This window comes from Meleagris gallopavo, chromosome 5 (assembly GCF_905368555.1).
Source record: "Meleagris gallopavo chromosome 5, MGAL_WU_HG_1.1, whole genome shotgun sequence".
NCBI lineage: Eukaryota > Metazoa > Chordata > Aves > Galliformes > Phasianidae > Meleagris > Meleagris gallopavo.
Genome location: NC_139408.1, coordinates 41728197 through 41754765, shown reverse-complemented (window position 1 = coordinate 41754765; position 26569 = coordinate 41728197). Strand labels below are relative to the sequence as shown.

At 34.9% G+C, this 26569-nt stretch overlaps 1 protein-coding gene across 37 annotated transcripts in view; it reads left to right on the top strand.

Annotated features, from left to right (window-relative positions):
- The window catches only part of LOC146544333 (uncharacterized), a 111022-nt gene extending 93513 nt beyond the window's left edge, over positions 1–17509 (top strand). For 27 of the 37 annotated variants that reach the window (XR_014883728.1, XR_014883726.1, XR_014883725.1 and 24 more), the window contains 3 exons: positions 1135–1473; positions 2578–16396; positions 17037–17509. The gene's annotated coding sequence lies outside the window, so the exon portion shown is untranslated. The other 10 variants (XR_014883699.1, XR_014883721.1, XM_085225455.1 and 7 more) reach the window with 8 other exon arrangements.
- Positions 17510–26569: the final 9060 nt, after the last annotated feature.

Sequence of the window (26569 nt, the reverse complement as noted above, 5' to 3'; positions counted from 1 at the left end):
GTCACTGCAGGGGAAGTACACTCCATTTCAGTGGTGAACTCTAGTTAGCAGATACCTTCAGACAATTAACTCTCCACCAACTCTGCTGAATTTGCCTCATTTATAATGGTCCCACCTACTCAGCATTTCTCTGATTCCAATTAATATAGTGATATAGAAAAAATATTTGAAAATTCCATGTTATCACACGCTACATTTAATAAATGATTTTATTTTTTTCTTTAGAAGTAGTGTTCAGTGTTTAGTAAAAATCAAATAAAAGTAACTCAAGTTTGGAATGAAAGCCAGAGTCCGTATGAATACAGGAAATCAGAAGTTTGCAGCTTTTTTATATCTTTGTGCATGTGTACTTGTCTACTCTCCAAATGAAAGAGAAGAAATTTCCTGTTTTTTTATTGTCAGTTTGTTTTGGTTTTGTCTTTTAAGTTCAAATTTATGAAGATTAAGAGTCAATATGTGTTTAGATATAATTCTGTGTCTGAACAAACTGTTCATTTTTGTCTAATATTTCTCTAGATTTTAGTTCCTAGTTATATTACTAACATTGCAAATTGTATACCATAATCTCCCATATTTATATCACACCCTGAATATCCAGAGCAAAGCACTAGCAGGATCTTTTTAATGTAAATATTGTTTTCATGTGCTCTTTTACCCATAGCACTCCTACTTTGTTTAGTTTTATTTTGCCACTTCTTACATTACATTACATTACATATTATCCTTATGATTTTCCTCTAACTGTTTGTTCAATACCTGTATTCCAGTTATAGTTATAATTGCCATTTTAAATTATGTACTGTTACTGTCTATGGATACTTAATGCCAGAGAGAACACTTAATCTAAATGACATTTATTGCCACTTTACACTTTGTTCTGGGCAAGTGTATTTAACACATCTTCCGTTGTTAATGAAAATAACTAGTAATAAGAAAAAAATTAAAAGAGTAAAGTAGAGAAGCAGAATATGACTATTCTATGTCTGTTTCTTGTTCCTCTCTTTCTAATAGGGGTAGCAAGGCTTCTGGTTTCAATCCATTGCTATGCTATGTTTTACTATTCAAGGTGACTGTAAATTCAATTCTTTCTGGCAGGGCAAATTATTCATCGCTCATGTTTTCCTTCTGACACAGAAATTGACACTGGAAAATGTGCCAGCAGCCTTGAAATGGATACAAAATGTAAAGAAGGAGTAGCAACACACCTAAGCTCTACTGCAGCATCTTGCTAATAGATGGGATCTGTAACTCCAGTCACCAGTGCTTACAGCTCTGATGCATTTAAGGGACAGGACGAAGTCACCAATCCATTCATTTCTCATTCTTCAAATAGAGGGCTGTTTACATTATGTCAGCAAATGATTACCTCTGTTGCTGTTGCTGTACTACCTTTTGGAAAAGATGAAGAGGTTATGTTTTTACATCCCATACAGATGTTGATTAAAAGAAGAAAGGAAGAAGCTGTTTTTGCAGGTGATAAAACAGAGTAGGGCTCTAATCTAAAATTTTACTTTCACAAAAGTAAATAATCACACTCTTACAAAACCACTTTCCCCCACTTCCAACCACATTAGATGATGATATTGACAAATCAAAATGGTATCTAAACTATCCTTAAAGGTTTATCTTTAAAATGACTTTAATGAAGAATGTTAACCAAAAATGATCAGTGCATCAATTAATTATCTGCATGCAATACTTTTTTTTTTTCCAGCATTTGTTTTCATTACATAATGTATATCTTCTGTTAATTGACATTATTAAATCAAATGCTGTGTAAAGAGCTTGAACCTTGAAACTGTCCTTGTGAGATACCCATAGCATTCTGAACGTGACTGTAACATGGGATACAAAGTGGAACCAGCATGTTAAACATGAAACTATCTGCTTTTACAAAAATACTCTTAACCCTTATTAGCCACAAAGATTTTGAACAATTGAGTATTGTGGAAAGACAGTCAGCTTGTCATTAATACAATACAATACTACTTTTCTGACCCTATGCTTAGATGGTTTTCATTTGGCAGTTCTCAGCTTTGCTCTGTTTCTGAATCTCAGGTGCATGGTAACTTACAGTTAACACTGTAACTTCTATGTGGGACTGTTAGGTTTTATTATGTTAGGTTAGGTAATTCACACCACTGCTGGTGATGTTATGAATGGCTAGCATATAATGAACATATGCTTAACTTTAAGTAAAAGACACTGACACTAAAAAGAAAATTATAATTTGTGCTGCATAAAACTAGACATTTAAAGCAGACCTATTAAAAACTGGACTGGTCTAAGTGTATTTGAAATTTTTATTTCTGCAAGGTAAATATATAAAAAAAATACAATTATGTATTTATATAAATCAGCAAGTATGTTCACACAAACTGTAGAGATAAGATTGTGTAGGTAGTGGGGCTGTATAGCAAACAAAACTTCAGCCATATGTTCCAATGTAGGCAGATAAACATGTTCTTTTAAAGAGCACACAGTATACTTTTACAATTGGAACTTCTATACTGTTTAAATTAAGCCTGAGTTTTGGTAATTTTGGATCTCTGACAACTTTTTATTTTAATCTTTAAGCTGGGTTTTCAACCTCCTCAAAATGGTGTGACCAGACCTAGGATCATTGTTGAGTTCCCAGAACCCATCCAGAAGCCTTTACAAAAGTTATTGACTTCACAGAGCACATCACAAAGGATTTCAGATTACACCATACTAGCACCTGGAGACCATCTTCCTTATGCCTGAGAAGTTACAAGATGGAATTTGTTCATGCACCTCTTCAGAACCTACAGAAACATGAATTCAGATATGTGTTCATTTTCAGGTGATGTTCTGACTTAATTTACACAGACACTACAGTCTTTCTCTGTGTAAGTCAAAATGACAGACTGTCTTTCTATATTTGGGAAAAAAAAGGAAAGAAAAATATATTTTTTAAGCAGAAAGTTGTTACACGTACTGCTGAATAAGCAAGTAATGATGTCAAGATATCCATAGGAGAACAATGGGGAAAGTATCATTTCAACAGTGATGTAGGATGGAAAATCACTGTTAATGAGAGATTGTCAAAAGAATGAAAATGTTTAAATAACCTATGTCAGGAATGAAATAAATTAACATTACAGTAATAGAGCATGAGAATATGATAAAGAACATATCTGCAAGTAATTTCAAGAGATGAATTATCTTATTTATTCTCCCAGGACGTAATTGTTATATCTTTGCTCTTCCTAACAACAGTGAAAACTATAGAAGTTTATAGCTAGGAGCATTGCAAATCACAGCTGAAATGTATAAGCACACTTCAGGAAACAAACAAGACAAAAATAAAAAGGGGAAACTGAGGCAAAGAACTGGATGGACTGGTTTGGAGCCCTGGATTAAATATGGCTAAAACTGACAGGATCCCAAAGTGGTTATTAAGATAAAATCTAAAACTAAAAAAGTTATTAATAGCTATTAAAATATTAAATATTATTAAACACAATTTAATAGGTAAAATATAAAAATTATAATAATTATAATTTAATAAAGTACAACATATATGCATAAAGTAATACTATATGATACAGTATATAGCATAAGGTTATACATAAGGTTATTACAATGATTATTACTATATTTTATATATTAAATGCAATTGACCTTATAGTTCATAACAACATTATGACCCAAATATTAATATATTACTGTTAAAATTATAAAGAACATCTTACTGTCAGAAGATTCTGAAATCTACAATCTGTTCTATAGGTAATCCTAATCAGCCTGGAAATCTAACATGTTGAGCTTGTCTTTTTAATTCCTGAGGAATCAGAAGAGTACAATCTTGTTTCTCTCTTCTTTCCTTCCTGTTCTTTTTTTCACTCTTGTTTCTTTAAATGGTGCTGCCACACTTGGAGTAAAATTTTCCTACTCCTCTAACCTTTTGGAAACCCTTCCTGTAATTTTTTGCCTCACTAACAAATAATGTAATATGAAAAATCTCAGGTGTGTGAGTTTTAGATTCTCTTTTATTCTATTGACCTTCTAATACAATATTATCCAGACAGTGAGAGTTAATGTCAAAACATGCTGAGATCCTAATGCCAAATTTTGAAGAGGCTTAGTGCATATCTCTAAGAATATATGGGTCTCTTTGCAAAACAAAGAAAAAAAGTATGCGCATAAAATGCTTCCCCTATGGGATGCATGGCATTGATTTTCTTTATTGATCATGCATAGAGGCATTCTTCAATATATATTAAGCTAACATAGATTCTTGTTGATTTGAAAGATACTACTTAAATTATGTTATCTGATCAGAATCACTGATTATTTGGGAATATCTTCAGCACATATTTCTTCCATGTTGATTTGTTATCAGAATTTATGACTTGATTTTCAAAGTTATGCATTCCAACAGACCAGAAAATATCTCAGTTACCCAGGAAGTTAGACAGTATTATGTGAAAAAAATCTTATTATTTAAATATCAGTATTTTGCATATATACTTACATGCAAACACCGTATGATTATCTATTTCCCTTTGGTATTTATGAACATAAATAATGGCTTCAATTAGCAAAATTTGTCACTTTTTCCCCATGTTTCTTCTTACAGAGGAGCTTTGGTTTCACAGCTGGGGCACTAGACTGTGAACTTTCTGATTATTATGCTGAACTTGCCACATTTTTCTTTTTAAGTATAAAGCAAAGGAGTATGACATTCTTAACTATCTTGCTTTATAACAGTTCCCAGGGTTTGCAGGAAAAGGGTCACTGGTGTTGTTAACAGTATTGAACAGTTCATTGATTTGAAGAAATATATTTTTTCTTTCTGACATGACTAAAGTATCTGAATAGAAGGGCTCTTGTTTAATGGTGTTTAACCATACTATCTTCTACCAGTCATGCACCTAATACATCTAATATTTTTTCAAAAGAAGTCGACAGAGTAATACAACTAGACAACTCAACATTTAATACTTTATTCCATGCCTGGATCTGTCAGTAACTTACAGCTTAGCCCCATAGATGTAGTTCATTTAGCCAATGTACAATTGAATATAATATAATATATGCATAAATCATGAAGGCATTTAGAGTTTTGATAACATAATGTGCTTAAATTTTCATGCAACATGGTCTGTTTTGATATTACAAAATACACAGAAGAACATATTGTACTTAATGGCAAGGCAAGAAGCAGGATGTTAAGAAAGCTGTTTTGAGTAATATTTTGCCAAATGTTAAAACTTTGATTCACCTTTTTCTTTTTTTAACTTTAATTTGAGATAGAACATAGTAATCAAAATCTGAATTAGCCAAATTGTATATTTATGGCTGTCAGAGCTGTAACGTTCAGTAAAATAGTTCTTTAATGATGTGTTATGCAATGGTGTTATAGAAGGTATTAATTGCAATGGAAAGCAGAAATCAGAAAATTTCTGAGCATTCTTACACAATGGTGCAATCCTGACAATTTTCAGCTAGTGATATGTTTTATATGCCTGGAGGATTGAATACAAATTGCTCACACTTCTAAAATTATTCATATGTTTATTCTGTTTGGTGTTAATCTAAATGTTTATAATGCCGTTAAAATTATACACCTCCAATTTTTTTTTTTTTCCTGATGTATGACGGCTGTGTCTCTGAGAATGCAGTTTAAGGCAAGTGTAGTACTTAAAGTATTTTCCAATTAAGGCATAAAGATCTATTTGTAATACTGTATTTATTTGTTTTAAGGATTATTGATTTTCAAATCTCTGAGGGCAATCTACAAGAATGGCAAAGTGCATAAATCAGACTAATTTTTCAAGCTCCAGAGCTTTAATCCTTATCAAAAGCAATCACATCCTCAAAGGATAAGAGGGACAAAAAATGCTGCTTTTTTTTTTTTAATGGTAAAATAATATTGCCTGAAGAGATTTTTTTTTTTTCTGCATAGTAAGAGCAAACATAGTTTACCCATTCTTCTGTAAATATATGTCAATAAAATCTCTACACAGAGAATGAGCAACTCAGTCCTTAGAATTAGTTTACTGTTCCTTCTGTTGCTGTTTTTCATGAACAGTATTATTAAAAAGCCCACATTTCTCATATACAAGTTAAGTCTGATAGAATCATAGAATGGCTTGGGTTCAAAGGGACCTCAAAGGTCGTCTAGTTCCAACCTCCAATGTATGAAATCTTCAGATTCAAGAGATCTCGAAGGTTTACTGCCAAAAGTTATCAGGTAGAAAAGGTTAATACAGATTCAGTAACCCTTCTACCTGCATGATAAGACAACCTTCACGGCCAAGGCAGTGTAACTAGGTTATCTTGATACAAATAAGTCTGCAATAAAAGCATATCTTCCTACTACTGGCTTTGTAGGGAGTGGTGTAAAATCTCTGCATATGTTAACCAGGTATTTATAAAGCGTTACAAGGTGCTTTCCAAAGTACACACAGAGTGATGTCATTGAATCTGCCCCAAGCCCACTGTTCTGCTCGTTGGTGTTACAGAGGTGATGCCCAACCGTGTAGGGCAGTAACTGTGCAGCCAACCAGAGCCATATGGAGTTTCAAAGGAAATGTCAGATGGAGAGTTCATAACTATATGAAGTGGAATTTGGCCAGGACACTGAAATTAACACTTTCAACTTTTCTGAAAAACATTAAGTGATCTTGCAAAAATGCAAGCAGTTGGAACATGTTTCATATTTCACACAAAAATAGCATACTTCTACAGCATGAGGCTCCCTGAAACCATAATTGAATACATATAGTTGATTATCTCAAAGGGTGACAGATATAACTAGAAATTAACATGACTTAAATGATATTACTTCTAATTTATATATCTGTGAAAGAGCAGAAAGTTAGGTCTTGGTTTTCCTTGTTTTTTTTTCTTTGGAAAGGCAACAACCTTGTGAAATGCTAGCTCATTTTTTAGGCATTTCCAGAGTAGAGTGTTGCCAAATGTTGCAAATCCTATGTGGTCTGAGCTCAGAGACCCCAAGACTATTTAATTTACAAGGATATAAAGTTTACTGTCACTTGTGTCGTGATCACACAGGGGAAGATCTGATTCTCTCTTCCTCATATTTTGAACCTTCTTGATACTAACTTAACTGCTTCCAAATTGTATTTGTTCAAAACCATGCTCTGTGAAATGGATTTCATCATCTCTAATTGGAACTACCATGCCAATGCAAACATGTATCATTCATTATACGTCACTTATTGGAGATGTTTAAAAAGACTCTATGGTTTGGTTTATATTAACTATAAATTAATGTGAAAGATATAGTATACTATAAAAAAGGAAAAGCACATTCAGATAGTGCTCTCAATGAAATAGGCAATTTACATTTTCATCGTAATTATTTTTTTTTTGTTTCAGATGGAGATTTTTTACATTTTATGGTCTTTTTATGTAAAAGATACGTAAGTTGAGGATTTATTAAGAGATGAGGGAATGGATCCTATTGAAATATGATGCTAGCTGGACATTTTAATCCTTAAAAATCACCTGAACATCTCAGAAGTCTATATACATTTGTTTTATGTTTTACCATAATTATGTTTTTTATTTAGTTTAATATCCATGTCAAAAAATCAAATTAAAAGAATGTATTGGATGAAGTTAAAATTATGTATTTTAAAAACTTTCTTATAATAATAAAAGAAACCTTGTATTCTCTTAGGGCATTTTAAACAAATCAGAGCAATGGGAATGAAGATACAGCAGAAGAAATTGAGCCAAGGAGGTGGGTGACTGCATAGCTGAGCAAGGACCTACAGCTTAAACTGAGGGAATAGAGAGAAATATACAGGATTGTGTAGCCTGGGAAGAATACAGGGACGTTGTCCGCATGTGTAGAGAAAAGATCAGGAAAGCCAAGGTGCAGATGGAGCTGAACATTGCAAGGGATGTGAAAAATAACAAGAAGGGATTCTACAGTTACATAGAAGGAAGAAACAGACCAAGGAGAGTGTTCCCCCTCTGATATACGAGGATGGAGAACTGGCTTACTCAAATACAGAAAAAGCTGAGGTGCTCAATGAGTGCTTTGCTTTAGTCTTCACTGGTGATCAGACTCCCCACGTCTGCTAAGACCCTGAACCTCTAGGTGGTGATGAGAGGAGAGGATTCTGACCCACTGTAACAGTGGAACAAGTCCGAGATCTCCTCTTGAAACTGAATATATAAGTCCATGGGGCTGGATGAGGTGCATCTCGGAGATCAGAGATCAGCTATCTCTGAGAGAGATACTGATGTGGTTGCTGAGCTGCTCACCATCATATTTGAAAAATCATGGCTGTTGGATGAAATCCCTGGTGACTGGAAAAAGGGAAACATTACTCCTATTTTTAAAAAAGGGAGAAAGAATGACCCAGGGAACTACAAGCCAGTGACCCTCAACTCTGTGCCTGGGAAAAGCATATCCTCCTGGTTACTATGTTAAGGCACATATGAGATGAAGAGGTGATCTGAGACAGCCAGCATGGCTTCACCTAGGGCAGATCTTTCCTGACCAATCTGGTGGCCTTCTATGACTCCCTATCTGGAGTACTGTGTCCAGTCCTGGGGCCCCCAGCACAAGAAACAGGACAAGCCACTAAGATGACCAGAGGGCTCTCCCATGAAGGTAGATTGAGGGAATTGGCTTATTTAGGTTGGAGAAGAGAAAGCTCCACGGAGACCTCATTGTGGCTTTCCAATATTTGAAGGGAGCATATAAACAGGAGGGGGAATGATTGTTTACATGGTTTGATAGTGATAGAACAAGGGGGAACAGTTTTAAACTAAGACAGGGGAGATTTAAGTTAGATATTAGGAGGAAGTTCTTCACTCAGAGGGTGGTGACATGCTGGAACAAGTTGCCCAGAGAGGTTGTGGATGCCCCTCTTCATGAGGCATCCAAGACAAGGCTGGATATGTCTCTGGGCAGCCTGGTCTAGTGGTTGGTAACTCTGCCTATGGTAAGGGGGTTGAAACTAGGTGATCACTGTGGTTCTTTTCAACCCAGGCCAATCTATTTCTATGATCTGCGCTTAGGCTTTGTTTCACCATCCGTAAATCCAGAGAACAATAAAATTTTTCTCCAGACATTTCTATTCCTGTGAAATTAGGCAGAATACATATTATGGAGTTTTTCTGCAGGAATTATGCCAGCAGCAGCAGGACAGCTGGTACATTACTTGGCATAAAGCCCAGTCACTCAAAATTAATGCATCATAATTTTTCATCATATTTAAACCAACAGAGTAAATTACAGCTGCTTAAATGTTTGTATCAGCTAGCCAGAACATCTCTAAGCCTAGATTCTAGTGTTTAAAAACTGAATTTTCTGACGTGATGACCAATGCACAAAAAAAAAAAAAAAAAAAAGCAACAATAACACATTGTTAGTAGTCCACTTCCACATCCCATTACAAAGAGGAGGACTTAGTAGTAGACCTGTCAAAGAGATTAAATGAGACCCTAGTTTTGTACTTTCACTTATCTTTGAGGTCTTGGAAAATGCACTGCTCACACTTTCAAAAATGTTTACTAATCCTCCTGCCATCTCCTCTTAGGGTGAAGTATTTCTCAGACTTTTTTTTATGTTCTTCTACTTTGTATTAGATCAGAAGGAGCATAAAAGCACAAGATAGTCAGAACTTTAGGACAAGTATTTGTGACTCTAATGTTTCTGTTTTCGTTCCAGGGAATGTGTTATTATTTTTTAGGATGAAATTAAACATATTTTTCTTTGGAAGAGAATGACTGAAAGTTTCTAAATTTTTTATGTAGAGAGCTTTAATAAAATTTGGGAGATGTGTACATGATAGATTTCAGGATATAATTTGACATAAATTAGTAGTGGTGCATAGATTTCTTTTTTCAATCATGGCTTATCTGAATCATGAAAAATGTTCTGCATCTTCTCCTCTCCTGTCATAGAGGAAAATTGGGTGCAGCTATATATTGACCTGCTCCCCTGAGCCTCAGGCTATCAAAAAACATGACTACCTTCTTTGTGGAGTAAAAAGTAAACTCAGACTGCAGCAATCAGAAGGTGTTTGTGCATGGAATTTCTGTCTGAACTGACAAACTATCTCAACAAACAGAAAAACTTGAACATACATTTTTTCTGTAGACAATGGGTGTTCAGATTGAATGTTTAGGTTGAAGATGTATCTCATTAGAAGAGACAGACTGGTTTCTGAGGGATAGATTTGGCATAAAGCAACAACAGGTTCAGCTGGCTACGAGTCTCACTTTGCTGTTTTTTTCAGCCACAGCTGAGAGTCTGCACCAGTGAGTTTCAAATTCAAACCACTGATAAAACCTCAGCTGGCAGATAATTACCCAATAATTCCTTCTTTCCTTCCTTTTTTTTTTTTCTTTTTTTTTTTTTTTAGTTGCTTTAAGCTATTAATTTTACAAAAGCATATATTCATAGGAACTGTCATGAATTCTTTCTCTTTCAGCAACGTATATAATGTGCATCGCTAGTATAAGAATGCAGAAGTCACAGTGGCATCTGATTTTTCATGACAGAAAGTTCATTTCTGTACTTGCTTGTCTATCTGCAAAGCATATAAAAAATGTAAATTTCATAGAGATATTAGGAGGTAAAAAATGTCTTTTCCACTTAAGACAACTTCATTTTAGTTTGTGGAATGACAGTTTGGGAAGGATGTCTCTTTACATGTTACACATTTCTGTATAACCTATGTATAAATATAAATATGAAATGTGACAAAATGATAAAAGCCATGGAAAATCTTGGGGCAGTTCAAGGTTATCCCTCAATTTTTTTTCAGCATTCCTCATTTTTAGAAGTTTCCTCATTTCCATTAAAATTGAAACCAGTCAGTTAAAGTTTGTCACATTGATTATATTACGCAAAAAAATTAGTTTGTAAGTGTAAACTAACTTATGCATGCTATAGTAGTGATGGTTTTATTATTGTTCTCTCTGAATATAGTACTAAATATTGACTATGATGTTCAAATATACGTTTTTGTTCTGCCTAAATCATTTCACGCCTAAATTAGCTTTTGTTTTCCTCTCATCCTCACTTGAAAGCTTCTGTTCCAAGAAAATTCATCCTTAGAGGGTCCATGCTTTAGCTATTAGTTTCTTCTTGAATAAAACAAATTACTGGAATTAATATTAATTAATATTTACACATTAAAATGAGGAATAGGAAAGCAAAAGTAAGGGAAAGGGAAGGGATCTTATTAATGTGATTCATTTGTTAAAACAAATCAGAGTACAATTTTGGTTTCATTCATTTTAAACACAGCTGGTTGAGATCATGCAGCATTATAATAATTATAACAATTCCTCCAAACCTGCTGTTATTGCAACAATTCACTGAACAGTTCAGGTATAAAATACAAAGGATTTAATTGTACGTGGAACTAGTATGAGCTTATGGAGGTTTTTTTCTCCAGTCCTGGTCAATAGTCAATAACTCTTGGGTTGTTACTCTCCAATGACTCTTCCATAGCTCAGGGAATATGCCTAGGTAGTTGTAGTCACATTCTCAAGTGTAAAACTTACAAAATTTCTGAACATTACCTTGACATTTGCAGATAATGGGATAAAGAGTAAGAACAAAAATATAACTTCTTTTTTTCTCTTCAGTGATCAAGTTCTGAGATATAATGGAAAATTTGTAGCCATTATATCCTAAATATTATTTCAGTAGTAGACTATGAAAGAGGCTGTTTTCTAAAGATTTTTACCTTACTATCTTCAGTTACTTTCAGAAATAAACTGTGTTATACTTATCTATTATTCCAGCTAGCCAGAGACAGAAGATCAGACATAAGGAAAGGCCTAGATTCTGTTTGTCATGAACATTTTCTATTTTTTTTTTCTTGGTAAGGATATATTTTTTTCATATTGAAAGGAGTAGGGTAAGTCACAGTAGTGAATTGTCTCACATTCCAATGGCTTGGGAGTGAATCTTTTCATTAATTCACGTACATGGTGTTTAATGAAACAATAATACATAGTTGAAAGAAATCTGGGAGAAGTACATACATAAATGAATATCAATAAGCAAGACTAATTCTAATCTCACTTTATTTTATGCAAAAAATTTACAGCTATCTATAGAATCCTTCAGAGTTTTTCTATGCTTAGTGTATTGAGCATTTATTTTTTTAATTTTTCGAAGTGATCAGATAACATGCTTCAGTTAGGTGTTCTGCTGCCATCTGACTAAGATCAAGATGTCCTTGCTGCTTTGATGTAACATAAGTTTCTGTGTAGCAGGTGGTCTTTCCTCATGCTTATAGTGCAACCCAGGGAGGTCACTCAGACACAACAGCTCTTCTTCATCTGCATGAAATTTGGTTAAATTACAATGGAACAGATGGAAAAATAGTCATGTACAACTACAGTCCTACCTCTTAGCAGTATCTTGCAAAATTCCACAAACACACAAGATTCCCCAAATGAAATAGAAAAAGTCTATTGGATGGATATGTTTCTGAACTGCTGGTGGATAATTATTTTGTTTGTACACAGCAAATCTGGGAATTAGGGAAGGAGAACCAAACTAGCAAACTAAATGATCACAGATGTTTTGTACATTTTACAATTTTGTTTCAGTTTTTTCTACTAAAACACTGGAAAATTGGAAATTATCACCATATCTATGACAATTCAAAATATATGGAAAACCTTCCCTTCCCTTCAAAAAGATTTGAATGTCCATTTATCAACTATAAAAATAATTATCAGCTATAACCCATGCAAAAATAATCTTATTGATTCTGACTATGATCTAACTATACGATAACTGCAGATGGGAAAGTTGGTTCAGTCCTAAAGGAATTTGATTTGGTCAGGAATTGCTAAGCTTCTTTTATTTATCATTTTATTTGTGAAAGTGGGAAATGACAATTTCCCATCTCACAGGAGAAATGCAACAGCACATTGTGATTTATGAAGTTCTCAGATGGTTTTATACTGAGTAGCGTATAAATACATTTTTGCATTAATATTTGTCTAAAAAGCACCATTAATATCTTACTGGTCTAGGAAGTTATGAACAACACTGCCCATCTGCTTCACTTGGCAAGTTCATAATTTTGGATCTTAAATCAGTCTACTTGTAGAAGCGGAGGCTAGAATTAAATGAAGTTGATGGACATAGTTATTTGCAATACTATGTAAGAACAATATTGCACATGTGTTTTAATAAAATGGAAGGAGATTATAGCAAGAACCAAGAAACTCTATCAGAGAAGGAGTTATTTTATCTGATTCTTGTACTTCTTTCTAATAAATCCTTACTTGATGTTTTAAAAATTAGTTACTATACAGAGTAAATTTGTTTCATGAATATACAGAACTAAGACTGTTAGTGATTCTGATTTCTTACTGAAGTATCTAGACACCATATTATTAAAAAAAAAAATTAATAATATAGATTTAGTTTATATACAAATCTAGGATAACAATTCTATTTTTAGCATATGCAGAAAAATTTTTCTCAAGTAGAAAGATTCTAGAACTGAAACCAGAACTGGAAATTATTTTTCAGCTACTTGTAATGCAAAATCCTTGCAGGAAAGTAAATCTTTTCCTTTAGGCATCCTTTTCTTCACTAGATTATTTCCATTAATTAAATGTAGCACAGAAAAACCTCTGTGTTGGATAAGTAAAGATGAAAAAAAAAAAAACCAAACAACATAGAGTGAGAAAAAGAAGAAAAAATTGCTAAGTGCCTGAGCAATTTCCACTTCTTCTTCGGAGTTTACCTATGTTTCTTTTCTTTAACTGCTTGTTTCTGTCAAGAAAAAAAGAAATGAATAAACTACTGCCCCCAGATGCATCCCGTGTGTCAGAATGTACTGTTAACTTCAGAAGTGCATGGCAGTGAAAACATACACTTCAAAGAAAAGCAGAATTGATAAGCAGTTGTAGACAAAAACTAAGAGCTCTTAATTTCTATCAAAAAACGTAGTTGCTTACTGCTGGCATAGCTTTCTACTCAACATGATCTTAAATTTAATAGTTTTCACCAATACTTGAGGCCTTGGCCAGTAATTAATAACTTTCAAGAACTGTTAATATTTTAATTGAAGACTACCAGTCTTTGCTATCATGCCCTGCAGTAGTTATTTTTATCATCAGGCTGAACCCAGTATGCAAGATCACCAGACTGTTATTAGAGGCAGTACTGTCCAAGAGTTAGAAAAATGGTTCACTAACACACAGTATTTGATTGACCCAAACTTTGGAAATCTCAGGAAGATTAATTGGTTTTGATTGAGGGAAAAGTAGGTTTTTACCTTATGTCTTGCTGAATTCCGCAATCTACACATTCCTGTTTAGATTTCTATCTTGAACAAGAGAGTTTCCCTAGTTCACTGTATTGTAGTATTAGCATCTTTATAGTGGCTATGATCATCTTTATTCTATCAGCATTCTGATATATTGTTTTTAAGGTGCTTTGACAGTGGAAAATTGTAAAATAATCATAAAATAAAATCTGAATATGCAATTCAAAAGCTAAGTGATGATTTCACAAAGAAAACCATTTTAATTACATTGGGCACAGACACATTTTGTTACAAATTCTGTAACTTCATATACTTGAATGCGGTCTGGTCTACTACATTGTTAACTACACTTCTTGTTAAGTGCTGAGTTAAATACCTATCTTTGTGCACTAAAAATCAACATTTTTGACCTATTGACATTTTTTTATAAATCTTGCACAGCCAGAACAGAAAACAGATTGTATTCATGATTGAGTGATGAAAAATTTTGTGAGAAAGATGGATAGAAAAATTTTAAAGGAAAAAACAGATGAATTTATCTTAGCTTCTTAAACATATTCCACCTCTGAACCTTGTTATGAACATCTTAGGAAAAATAAAAATGTCAATTAGAATAAAAGCTACAGCTGAAGTAAACTATCGTTAGGCATGTTCTGCCACTGTCTCTGTATCCAACTTAAAAATACTGCTCTGTCTGCACTTCAGCTTTCACTGTGATGTCTAATGACATTTTTTCCCACTTTCAGGGACTCTAAAATATTGCTGAAAGTTGAAATCTATTCTTTGCTTGAACTCCTAATTACCTTTGTGTATGTCGGATTTATGAAGTACTGGGTGTTTAAATCATAAATCTCAGATTAGATCTGTGTGGAATTATTCTGAATTAAAACACTGATAAATAAAAGCAGCATCCCAGCAAATACAAGTTTTGAGATTTGCATATGTGCAGATCTTATGGATAAAACTAATCTGTATATCTTTACACAACAATTGTTGATTTCTCCTGCTTTAATTATACTTCTGTTAATTAAATCTTTTATCCAGTCTTTAGCAGAGTCGTGGTTCTTGCCAAGAAATAATGAAGTCAACACACAGTGCTAGGGCTCCCCATCTCCCTGGCTGTTTTTATGACGGAGAGAGAAAGGTTTGTACAAATCCTGCACAGCTTTTGTCACCTGATATCCAAGTGCATTGCCTAAGCAAGGGAGAAAAAATATATATCCATTTAATAATAAAGCTTACATTTTCATCCTCCTTAGATAGTGTAGACATTGTCTCATTTTGAATTCAGTCTGTTAGGAAAAACAAAGTCTATGCAAAAGAGTTTTTATTGGCTCTGTGTTATGTTGAGGTACTTTTATTAGATGGTGACATTCCCGAGACTGCACCTGCTGCGTGGATTTGGGCTGTTAGCCAGAAAAGGAATAAAAAAGAAATGCCTGTCTTACATCTGAGTGGCAATAGACTTCCATTACTGTAACAAATGCCCACATGCCTGAACAGTTGGAAAGTTAGAGTTGTAAGTATTGAGGATAAATACATGTATAAATGGCATTGTTATCTCTGTAACTTTTGGAGCAACAAAGATAAGAAATATTTCTTCTACATCTGTTCTCTTTTCCTCTGCAAATGTGACTATTGAATAACATTTTCTACCCAATTTGGATGAAAGCAGAGAACTTTTTATCTCCTTTGCCTATAGATTTATTAGTTCTCTGATCCATTCTACTGCCAAACCACCAGAATCTGTAATGAAGAAAAAAGTAATCAAATTATATTTTTCCTTGTACCCTATAAATCTGAAGTAGCTCTAGATCTACTGCTATATGTATGTGGCTGAAGGTAGAGTTATTTCTAGAAATACTGGGAGTTTCTAGGGCTGTTTGTAGATAAGCTGTTCTCCATGTGTTAAAATTCATTTCCCAAAGCCAAAGGAGCTCCACTAATCTAAATGAAAATGTACTCTTCAGATGTGATATATAGAATCATTTCTAATTTGTGAGTTCTGCTTTTCAGTTCTTTTTTCAGGATAATGATATTTTGATCTTTGAGACATCTATTTGTATTAGTTCAAGGCCAGTGATTTTAGAAGATTAAGGAAGATGACCATAGTTTGCTGTGAGACAGATGTAAGTAACTGTCCAGTGTTTTACTGGGAGATGGGTAAGGCATAAATCAATTGATCTCTGTGTGGTAGCTTCACTTCTCTGGAAGATATAGGACAAAAAAAAAAAAAAAAAAATCATAAGTTGAGTAATGGTACCTAGTGCAAGCTTATTGTTTACATTACTTCTATTCACTTACTTACCAGCTGCCTCAATATTTTTGTGATTTTCTATATATTCAAGACATTTCTATTGTGAGAAATCTCATAGTGGTTGGAACTCAATAAAAGATCCATGGTTATATTTGGGATATAGTTATATAGATGTAGTAAAATTTTCCTTCATGAAAGATGCTAGGTTTTGGAGATAGAGTGAAGTCTCTAATGCTTATGAGAAAAATCATATTCAACTCAATGTCACAAAGTCGTGTCTAGCTTTGTAACTAGTAGAAGCATGATTTTTCCTGGGACTCTTTTCCAAACTTTGGGTGGTGTGGTAGTGAAGTAGTAAAGAAAATATAAAAGTAATGCTAACAAAAGTAGTAAAGAAAATATAAATGTAATGCTTTTAATCTTGCTAATGTGTATGTATAACAATGATTTTTCAATACCTTGAAACTGGCCACAATCTCTTCTGATGATATCCTTCATTTGTATCTTATCAGATGAATTGGCCAATGTGCTTGCCAAGCCACACTCCACCATATTTGAAAAGTCATAGCTGTCAGGAGAAGTCCCTGGTAACTGGAAAAAGAAAACATCACTTTGATTTTCAAGAGAGAAAGGAAAACCTGAGGAAGTACAGGCCAGTGAACCTCACCTCTGTACATGGGAAGATCATGGAATATATCCTGGAAGATATGTTAAGGTATATGCAAGATGAGAAGATGAAGTACAGCTTCACAAGGGCATTCATAATTGTGCCTGACCAACATGGTGGCAATCCTGACTACAGCAGGGGGTTTGGAACTAGATGATCTTTGAGTTCCCTTCCCACCTAAGGACCAAATGATTTCATGACACATGGTAAAAAATTGTACTTTCCTCTCTCTGGAGCAAAATATTATGTTCCCTTATGTCCATTGTCTTTCTCTTTTTTCCTTCCTGATTAACAAGAATAAATTAATTAAACCACTAAGATGATCAGAGCGCTGGAGAATCTCTCCCATGAAGGAAGGTTGAGGGAATTGGCTTATTTAGGTTGGAGAAGAGAAAGCTCCACGGAGACCTCATTGTGGCTTTCCAATATTTGAAGGGAGCGTATAAACCAGGAGGGGGAATGACTGTTTACATGGTTTGATAGTGATAGGACAAGGAGGAACAGTTTTAAACTAAGACAGGGGAGATTTAAGCTAGATATTAGGAGGAAGTTCTTCACTCAGAGGGTGGTGACATGCTGGAACAAGTTGCCCAGAGAGGTTGTGGATGCCCCTCTTCATGAGGCATCCAAGACAAGGCTGGGTATGTCTCTGGGCAGCCTGGTCTAGTGGTTGGTAACTCTGCCTATGGCAAGGGGGTTGAAACTAGGTGATCACTGTGGTCCTTTTCAACCCAGGCCAATCTATGATTCTATGAAAAAGATTTTTAATCGAAATATCTAGGATATATTTTTAGTATGTTTACATTACCATTAAAATGATCAGAAGGGGAACATGATTTGAGACCTACTTAAAGAAATTTTGCATATCTGAGACATCATTTGTTTTATCAACATTAATTTCAGAGAACAACTTCTTGTAGATTGCCTTGAGCACCAGATAGATTATCATATCTTTAAATCTTGGCATTCTTATCAGTGTCAAATCTGAAATAATGAATGATGTAACTTTTTGAAGCTCTTCTCTGACTGTTTTTCGTTACTTACTAATTTATGTACTTTTATGCCCCACTACTTACTCTGGGGTCTTCAAAATAATCTGTTTTCACTAATACTAGCAATTGAATAAAAACCCGTATGTTCTTGAAATTTCAAAATGACTGTATAGATATGACTATAAAAATTTAGTTTTATATTGTAGCAAGTTACTTGTCTTTCCTGAAGTCACCAAAGTCTACTTCAGACATACGCAGACTAATAGGTTGAGTAGTAGTTATGGAAGCACAGTGCACAGTCAAACTCTGAAATCTGTCTGGGAAGTGAATAAATTATTTATCAAAGCTAATATCTTTGCTACTGAGACTATACTGCTGCCTACAGTATCTGCCTTGTAATCATGCTCTATGTCAATCTGGCCTTCACTTGTTTGTTCTCTTTCAGGAGTTAGGTTCACATTATTTTTGGTCTCATCCGACTGCAATACTATGTTAACAAGGAATGGGACTTCCTTTGGAGCCATTATTAACAAGGAATGTAATTTTAAAAATATATTAATATAATGATAGAAAATGAAATATACTGTTACATATGAATTTCCACCAAATAGAGAGAGGAAGAGATTTTCAAATACGGCTAGCATAACACTTCCACGTTCCCATCATCAGGTACTTGCAAATCACTGTTAACAAGAAGGTAGAAGTAAAGAACTTAAGTCTAGCTAATAGCTAGGAAGTTAGTAAATACAGAGGGACATATAAGAATTAAGTATCATTACACAGATATTTTTTCTTTATATTTTACTCTACTAAGTTTAAACTGTAATTTGCTAAAACTGGGAAAGTACCAAAATGAAGTAAGTGGAAAATGTCACAGCAACATTCAGAAGTGTTATGTAAGGCTGTGTATAAGCCTGATTACCATGAGGATCAAAATTTGATACCATGTCTGTAAGTACACTCTCAGTTAAATATAGCATGAAGAAGCATGACATTGTACAGCATCCACAGGTTTCAAAATCAAGTATATAGCTTTGAAATAATTTCATCCTTTCAGTCCTATGCTTTAAGTCTAATCATGTTCATAAAAGAGCCACTATAATTTTTAAATAATAAAGGAAGAAAAATATTTCTGTGATTCTTGAAAATTTTTGTTTTATTTTTTTAACTACCTAATGAACTACATTGAAAATACAACATATTTATTCCTATAGCATCAAATGATAGTAAAACCAAAAGGATACATTGAACATGTGTGCATTCTTGTGAGTAACACAAGTAAGTTGTATGTGAATCAAGCAGTCTAGTATCTCTATATTTTTTATTAATTTATTTTTTAATTGTATTTCTTGGCTAAACACAAAAAATCCCATAATACAAGCTGGATTAAACTAATTTAGGCATTTGGCTTTTGTCTTTTAAATAAATTGGCTACCAATCTTTAAACTAGAATAATTACAAAGAAATAAAAACATCGAATCCTGTCATTCAGACCTTAATTCTTACATATTCAGTCTAGAATATAATATAACAAATCCAGCTTTCTCTGTGTGTACTTTCTAGCAACAAGTGTTGCAAGAAAGTATATAGAAATACTGGTTAAGGATTTATGTTTTAAAATTTCAATGTTATTTTAAATTTATATATATTTTTTATTTCATAAAATATTTGCAAAGATTTATTGTAGTTTTTTAAAAAACATAATAAAAATAACATATATAATAATAAAAATATAGCAACATTTCTACTAAGTTTCAATATGTTTAAAATTATTCAGAAAACTCTTATACTTTTAAGCCCTTCTTTCAGATACAGTCCGATAGACAGATAGATATATGGATAAACTTTATTGGCAGATAGATATAACACATCATTTTCCTAGTGAATGAGTCAGTTACATAGGAAAAACTAGCTATATAAACACGAAGGCTGGAAGAAAACAGGTGGTATGCATTCCATGCCTGGTTGCTCTTTGATCTTTAAACATTTGTCTGAACCTCTTTCCTGTAAGTAAAGCATCTGTATTTTTTGATATCTCCAATCAAATGAAGACCTAAAGAGTGAGGAAATAATGATGGAATAATGAATTTTATAGCTTGGTTCTGTCATTTAGGAGAGTTAAAAAGTGTTCTTTGTGCATTCAACCTATGATAGAATTTATCATGGGAAAGTTTGTTTAAAATCAGGACTACATAAAGGAAATTTTAAGTAGAATCATAGAATCACCATAGTTGGAAAAGACCTCTATGATCATCAACTCCAACCATCCGCCTATCACCAGTATTTCACACTAAACCATGTCCCTCAGTACTACATCTAAATGTTTCTTGAACACCTCCAGGGTAGGAGACTCCACCACCCCCCTGGTCAGCCCATTCCAGAATCATAGAATCAGAGCATCATAGAATGATTTAGGTTGGAAGGGACCCCAAGGATCACCTTCCAATTCCCCTTCCATACGCAGAACCACCAACCTCAGATCTGGTACTAGACCAGGTAGCACTGGGCCTCATCCAAGCTGAACTTGAACACCTCCAGGGATAGCACATCCACAGCTTCTCTGAGCAGCCTGTTCCAGTACCTCACCACTCTCTCTGTAAAGAACTTCTCCTTGACATCTGTGAGAATCCTTCTTTTTTTTTTTTTGGCTCAAAGCTTGCTTCCTGAGGTATTTCTTGTGATAAGACTCTGATTGACTTATTGAGGAGGCAAGTGATGGGTATGACAACTGATGTCACTTTGTGGACATTTGAAAGCCCCTTCCTCCAGAGCTGCTTGCCTCTGGAAGAGATTGCTCAGGAGTGTTTACTGGCAGAAGATCTGGCCTGTGACTAAATAGCTCCAGGTTGGTATGGGAAAACTGGGAAATGATACCATCATGTCCTGTGAAAAACAGGATGCAGGTGGGCATCCCTGTTCCCTCTTATCTGCTTGCAAGACCCGGAAGATGGGAACAGAGGAGTTTCTGCTGAGATCCCAAAGCCAGAATCTGCCACTCCAAGGAGAGCTGACTCAACCACTTTGGACTTGAGCTGTCACTCCAAAGAGAGCTGACTCAACTACTTTGAAACCATTGAAAAGGGGCCATCATCGCTATGGTCACCATCATCGTCGTCCTCAACAGAACAACAATGCCTGATGACCCACCGCTACTGACTGACTGACATATGAACCACGCTGGATCCATGGTGGTGACTATCTCCCTCTTGCTTCTTATAAAGACTCCTTGCTTATTTCCTATCTTTTCTATCACCCTCCTTGCCTTCCCATTACACCAATTCATTATAGTGTCCGTCCTCCTCTTTTCCATCTCCCTAATTAAGATTTGTAATAAACTGGTCGGACCAACATTTGAACCATTGTTTCTTAATTTCACATTGGGTATACAGATATTAAAAGAACCTCCTCTCCCTCCTATAAATTGAAGTGAGACAACATCCAATCTAAACCTTCCCTCCTTGAGCTTAAAATTATTTTCCCTTGTCCTATCACTGCCTACCCTTCTAAAGGTTGATTCCCCTCTTTTTTATTATCCCCTTTTAATTACTGGAAGGCTGCAATGAGGTCTCCTCACAGCCTTGTCTTCTTCACATTGAACGAACTCAGCTCTGTCTTCATAGGGGAGGTGATCTAGTCCTCTTAAAGAGGGCCTGATCACTCTCTCAGAGAAGTATTTCTTAATGTCCAACCTGAATCTCCCCTGGTGCAACTTGAAATTATTCCCACTAGTCCTTTCACTAGTTACATGGGATCCACCTCACCACTACCTCCCTTCAGCTAGTTGTAGAAAGCAATAAGGTCACCCCTTCGCTTCCTCTCCTGCAGACTACACAATCCCAGCTCCCTCAGCCACTTCTCATAAGGCTTGTGCTCCAGACTCCTCACTAGCTTCGTTGTCCTTCTCTGGACAGGCTCCAGGGCCTTGATGTCCTTCTTGTGGTAAGAGACCCAAAACTGAACACAGTATTCGAGGTGTGGCCTCACCAGCACTGAGTACAGAGAGATGATCATCTCTCTGCTCCTGCTGGCAACAGTATTTCTGATACAAACCAGGATGCCATTGGCCATCTTGGCCATCTGGGCACACTGCTGGCTCATTTTCAGCTGAGTGTTGACCAATACCTCCAGGTCATTTTCTTCTACAGTCTTCCAGTCACTCTGCCCCAAGCCTGTAGTGTTACCTGGTGTTGCTGTGGCTGAAGTGCAGGACCCAGCACTTGGTCTTGTTGAACCTCACTCCACTGGCCCCAGCCCAGTGATTCATCCTGTCCAGATCACTCTGTAGGGCCTTCCTATCCCCAGGCAGATTGACACTTCCTGCCAACTTTGTGTCAACTGCAAACTTACTGAGGGTACACTCAAGCCCCTCATCTGGGTCAATAAAGATATTGAAGGACAGCCCCTAGTATCAACCCTTGCAGAACAATATTTGTGGCCAGTCAACAGCTATATTTAACTCAATTCATCACCACTTTCTGGGCCCAGCTATTCAGACAGTTCTTTACCCAGTAAAAAGTACATCTGTCCAGGGTAATTTATAAACAGAGAAAGGCAAAAATCCCAAGCAGCCATGCAAAATATGTTCCCAAATAGCTTATTCTTCAATGAAGATATTTTGTACTAGTTATTTTTAAGAAACCCATTTCTATTGATAGAAACATTGGTATTCAGGTCTACTTACAGATGGATGACAGTGTGAGCACTGGAATTTTATGTTACTGCTATCCTAATATCAGAATCAGTGATGTTATACAAACCTGGCTCATGCCCATCATTTGCAATTACAGTGAACTGCTGTTCATTGCATATGTGGTTGTTGTTTTTAAGTCACAGAGGATTAAGAAAGAGAGAAAAATGTACTACAGTCCCAACTCATGAAGGAGAATGTATGTGAGAGTCACATACACTGTATATTTATTTACTTACGATGAGCCCTAGCCACAAGCCATCAGGTTACAGTTTCTCTTACAATCACCTTCATTGGCTATTCATGAAAAGGTCATGAATAGCAGGATTATATCACTTTGTTTTTACTTCCTAAATAGGAGCTATTAAATAGTCACTTGCCAGACTGGTATTATTAAATGTTTGCTAGGTTATATTTTATGAATAGTGCTTTCCTTATTCAGAAAAGGAGAGCAGAATAGAGAACTTGAAATGGTTTAAGTGGTAATATGAACATCAAATTGTTTGTATTACTAGAAATAATTGGGATACATTGTCAAGTGTAGTTTGAATAACAGTACAGAAAAATAGCTTACTATAAGGACTAAAGTACTTTAGAAGGTTATTCAGAAGAGATCTGCACTTCTAAAATCTGAATTGCTGCTTTGATTTTACAGATTTGTAGATTTTAAGTCCCCAAAAGCACATTTGTATCTTAACCTAATGACAAGAAGACTGTAAGACAATGATTTAAACAGTGACCTAGAATGAAAGCTGTGATTTCTAAATATTTTAAAGAGACAACCAAGCATACTCTAGCATAATTGCAAGTGTTGAAAACACTTTAAAGCATAAACGATTCACAGCATTCCAGTAAGATATCCCAAAGGTTCAACTCATTTCTCATTACATGTATACTATGATACAAAACTGAATTTGCCCTGTATAATACGTTTTTGGAAGCACTGTAGGCAACTAAACACTAAGATTAAGTGGAAAAAGTTAAAACAGAGCAAGAAATCCTTTGATATTGTAAAATTCTTTGCCTTTGTTGATAGATAACAAATCTGTGGATTTTCTTGTTCATATTTATTCACAGAGTTTCAGTTAACATTTCCCTGTAAGTGTAGTTGTAGCAGGTAAATTGAAATGTTTGTGTGACTTCTGAAGTTGTTTTCTGGTTCCAAATGCTGCTATCTCACTTTCAAAACATGTCAATAATAAATTTGTGTCAAAATGATTGTTCTAGAAACAATCAGACATTTTTTTCAAAGATCCTTCATCATAAAATATTATTTTCTGTGTAGAATGCATGGGGAAGATATATCAATTCAGAAAGAGAAAAGTTAATCTGATTCTTTTCTTCATAGTATAATATTATGGGAATTTAATAATTATTTTCCTGTCTGTTTCAGAATTGTAAATACATGGTCTCTCAGAAAGTTGTAATGCTTCCTATTTGTTTCCATGGAAACTATGACAGATACAAAGAACACAAGAACGCTATTTGATGGAGCAAATTCTCAGCTACAAAACACTTTTTTTCAACATAGTCACCAGCACTGGCTATGCATTTTCACCAGCAATGAACTGTACTGTACTGTAAAAATCTGTGTCATCAGAAGTGAACTGTTGTTTCACAAGTGCTATGACAGTTTTGTAGCTAGGAAAATGTTATCCGTTCAGTCCACATTTCATCAGCCCAAACAGAGGGAAATCAGAAGCCTTCAAATCCAGACTATATGGTGGGTTTATAGAACAATGTGCTACACAGTATTCACACTGTTATGGGTACTGGTATTAATGAAAGAAAAATGTTTTCTTCTCTGGCCTGATTCTAGATGTTCAAGCCTTCAATTTGGTCAGTGTTGTAATGTAGCGGCCAGAGCTGATGGTTTGTCTGAGTTGCAAAAAATCCCAAAGGATCAACCCTTTCTTATCCCTCAAAAGAGTGCACAACACTTTACTCACTAAGGGCCATGTCTTGAGCTTTTCCTTCAATGGAGAATTCACAAGTCACCACTCCATGCACTACGGTTTTGATTCTGACTTGTAGCGGTGGTACCATATCTTGTCATTAGTAATGATGCAATTGAAGTAACTGTTACCTTCAGCTTCATGTTGAAAAACTTGCATGTAGTGTTCTTTCTATTCTTGTGTAAGCACTTGTGGGACCCATCTAGAGCAACATTTGTGATATTCCAATGCTATCACCATCATTTCCAACACAGTAAAGCCAATATTTGTACATAGTTCCCTGGTCATAATATTCTGATTTGCATGGATGAGCTGATTGAGGCACTCTTTGTTTTGTGTGTGTGTTTTGTGTGACAGCTGCCTCATTGTGCTCACATCCACTCTTTGGTCTCTATAAGCATTAATCAAGCATTGATGAATGTCAATGGGTGCAATTTTTTTTCACATAGAGGAATGTAGTGTAACACCTTTGCTTCATTCACACTTCCATGTCAGATGTCATTTTGTCAGACTGCTCCTCTGCTGCCACCTGTCACACAGCAACTAAGCATAATGGAATATTAGTGAGAAATTTCAACCTCTACTGGTATACCACCAATATCTACCTCAGATATCATAGCCCACATAATAAAGAAGGAGGCAATTCTTTCAGAGTAGTCTCTATCCTGTATTTCTTTGTCTATTAAAACTTAGAATATATAAAATATATCTGATGGTAAAACATGGAATAAGACTTGTATGAAAAATGAAAACATTTTAATAGTAAGTCACTTCTGCAAACATTGAATCAAAGAGTTAATATTTAATTAAATATTTATTTTAATTAAATAAGAAAACATTGAAATTACAATAAAAATGCATCCAACACACTCAAGATTGCAGTGAAAAAGCATGACTGTTAGCATATTTGTCCTAAAAGGCTGATAGGTAAAAGGAAACATGCTAGGATTTGACTAAACATGTTTGTTTTCATGGTAGTTATGAGTGATTTGGACAAGAAATCTCAAATATTCCATTTCGCATTCTCTTTTGTTTTGCAAATCATGTTTGTTCAAGCACTGATAACAACAAAAATACTCCTAAAATTAAGAGATTGAAAATTCTTATAGCTTCTTTCCTAATGTAAATTTGAAATATCCACAACTAAATCACACTTATCAGAGATCAAAGGATCTTAGGATAAATCAGGATGGAAGAGAACTTAGGATATCTCTAGTCCAAGTCTCTGCCTATAGCATTGGCTATGAAATCAAAACTCATATTTAATATAATGTTGAGGACTTTCAAGAATGAAGACTGCTTAACCTCTCTGCTGTATGTTTTCCATCATTTGAACATCTCATATTGGAAAAGTATGTCCTTATACATGGTTTGTCTTTGTATCCTGTCTTTCATTTTCCTGTTACACACCACTGCGAAGAATCTGTTTCCACCTACTCAATAGCATCCATGTAAGAATTAGTTTCCCTCCAAAGTCTTTTCTAGAATAAACAAGTCTTAAGCCCCTTACTTTCCCTTCAGAGTGCTAGTGCTACAGCCCCTGATCATCATGGCAGACTCTGCTGAACTTGCTTTAGTTTCTTGACTTCTTATGGAGAACTTAGAACTGGATCCTACATTCCTTATATTGTTGGTATACTCAGAAAGGACAAGTAGAGATGTGCACAAAGGCAGATTGTCACAAATAAGTGACAATGTAAGTTTTTTTGGGGGGGAGGAGAATCCCTGTATTAAAAACAATGTA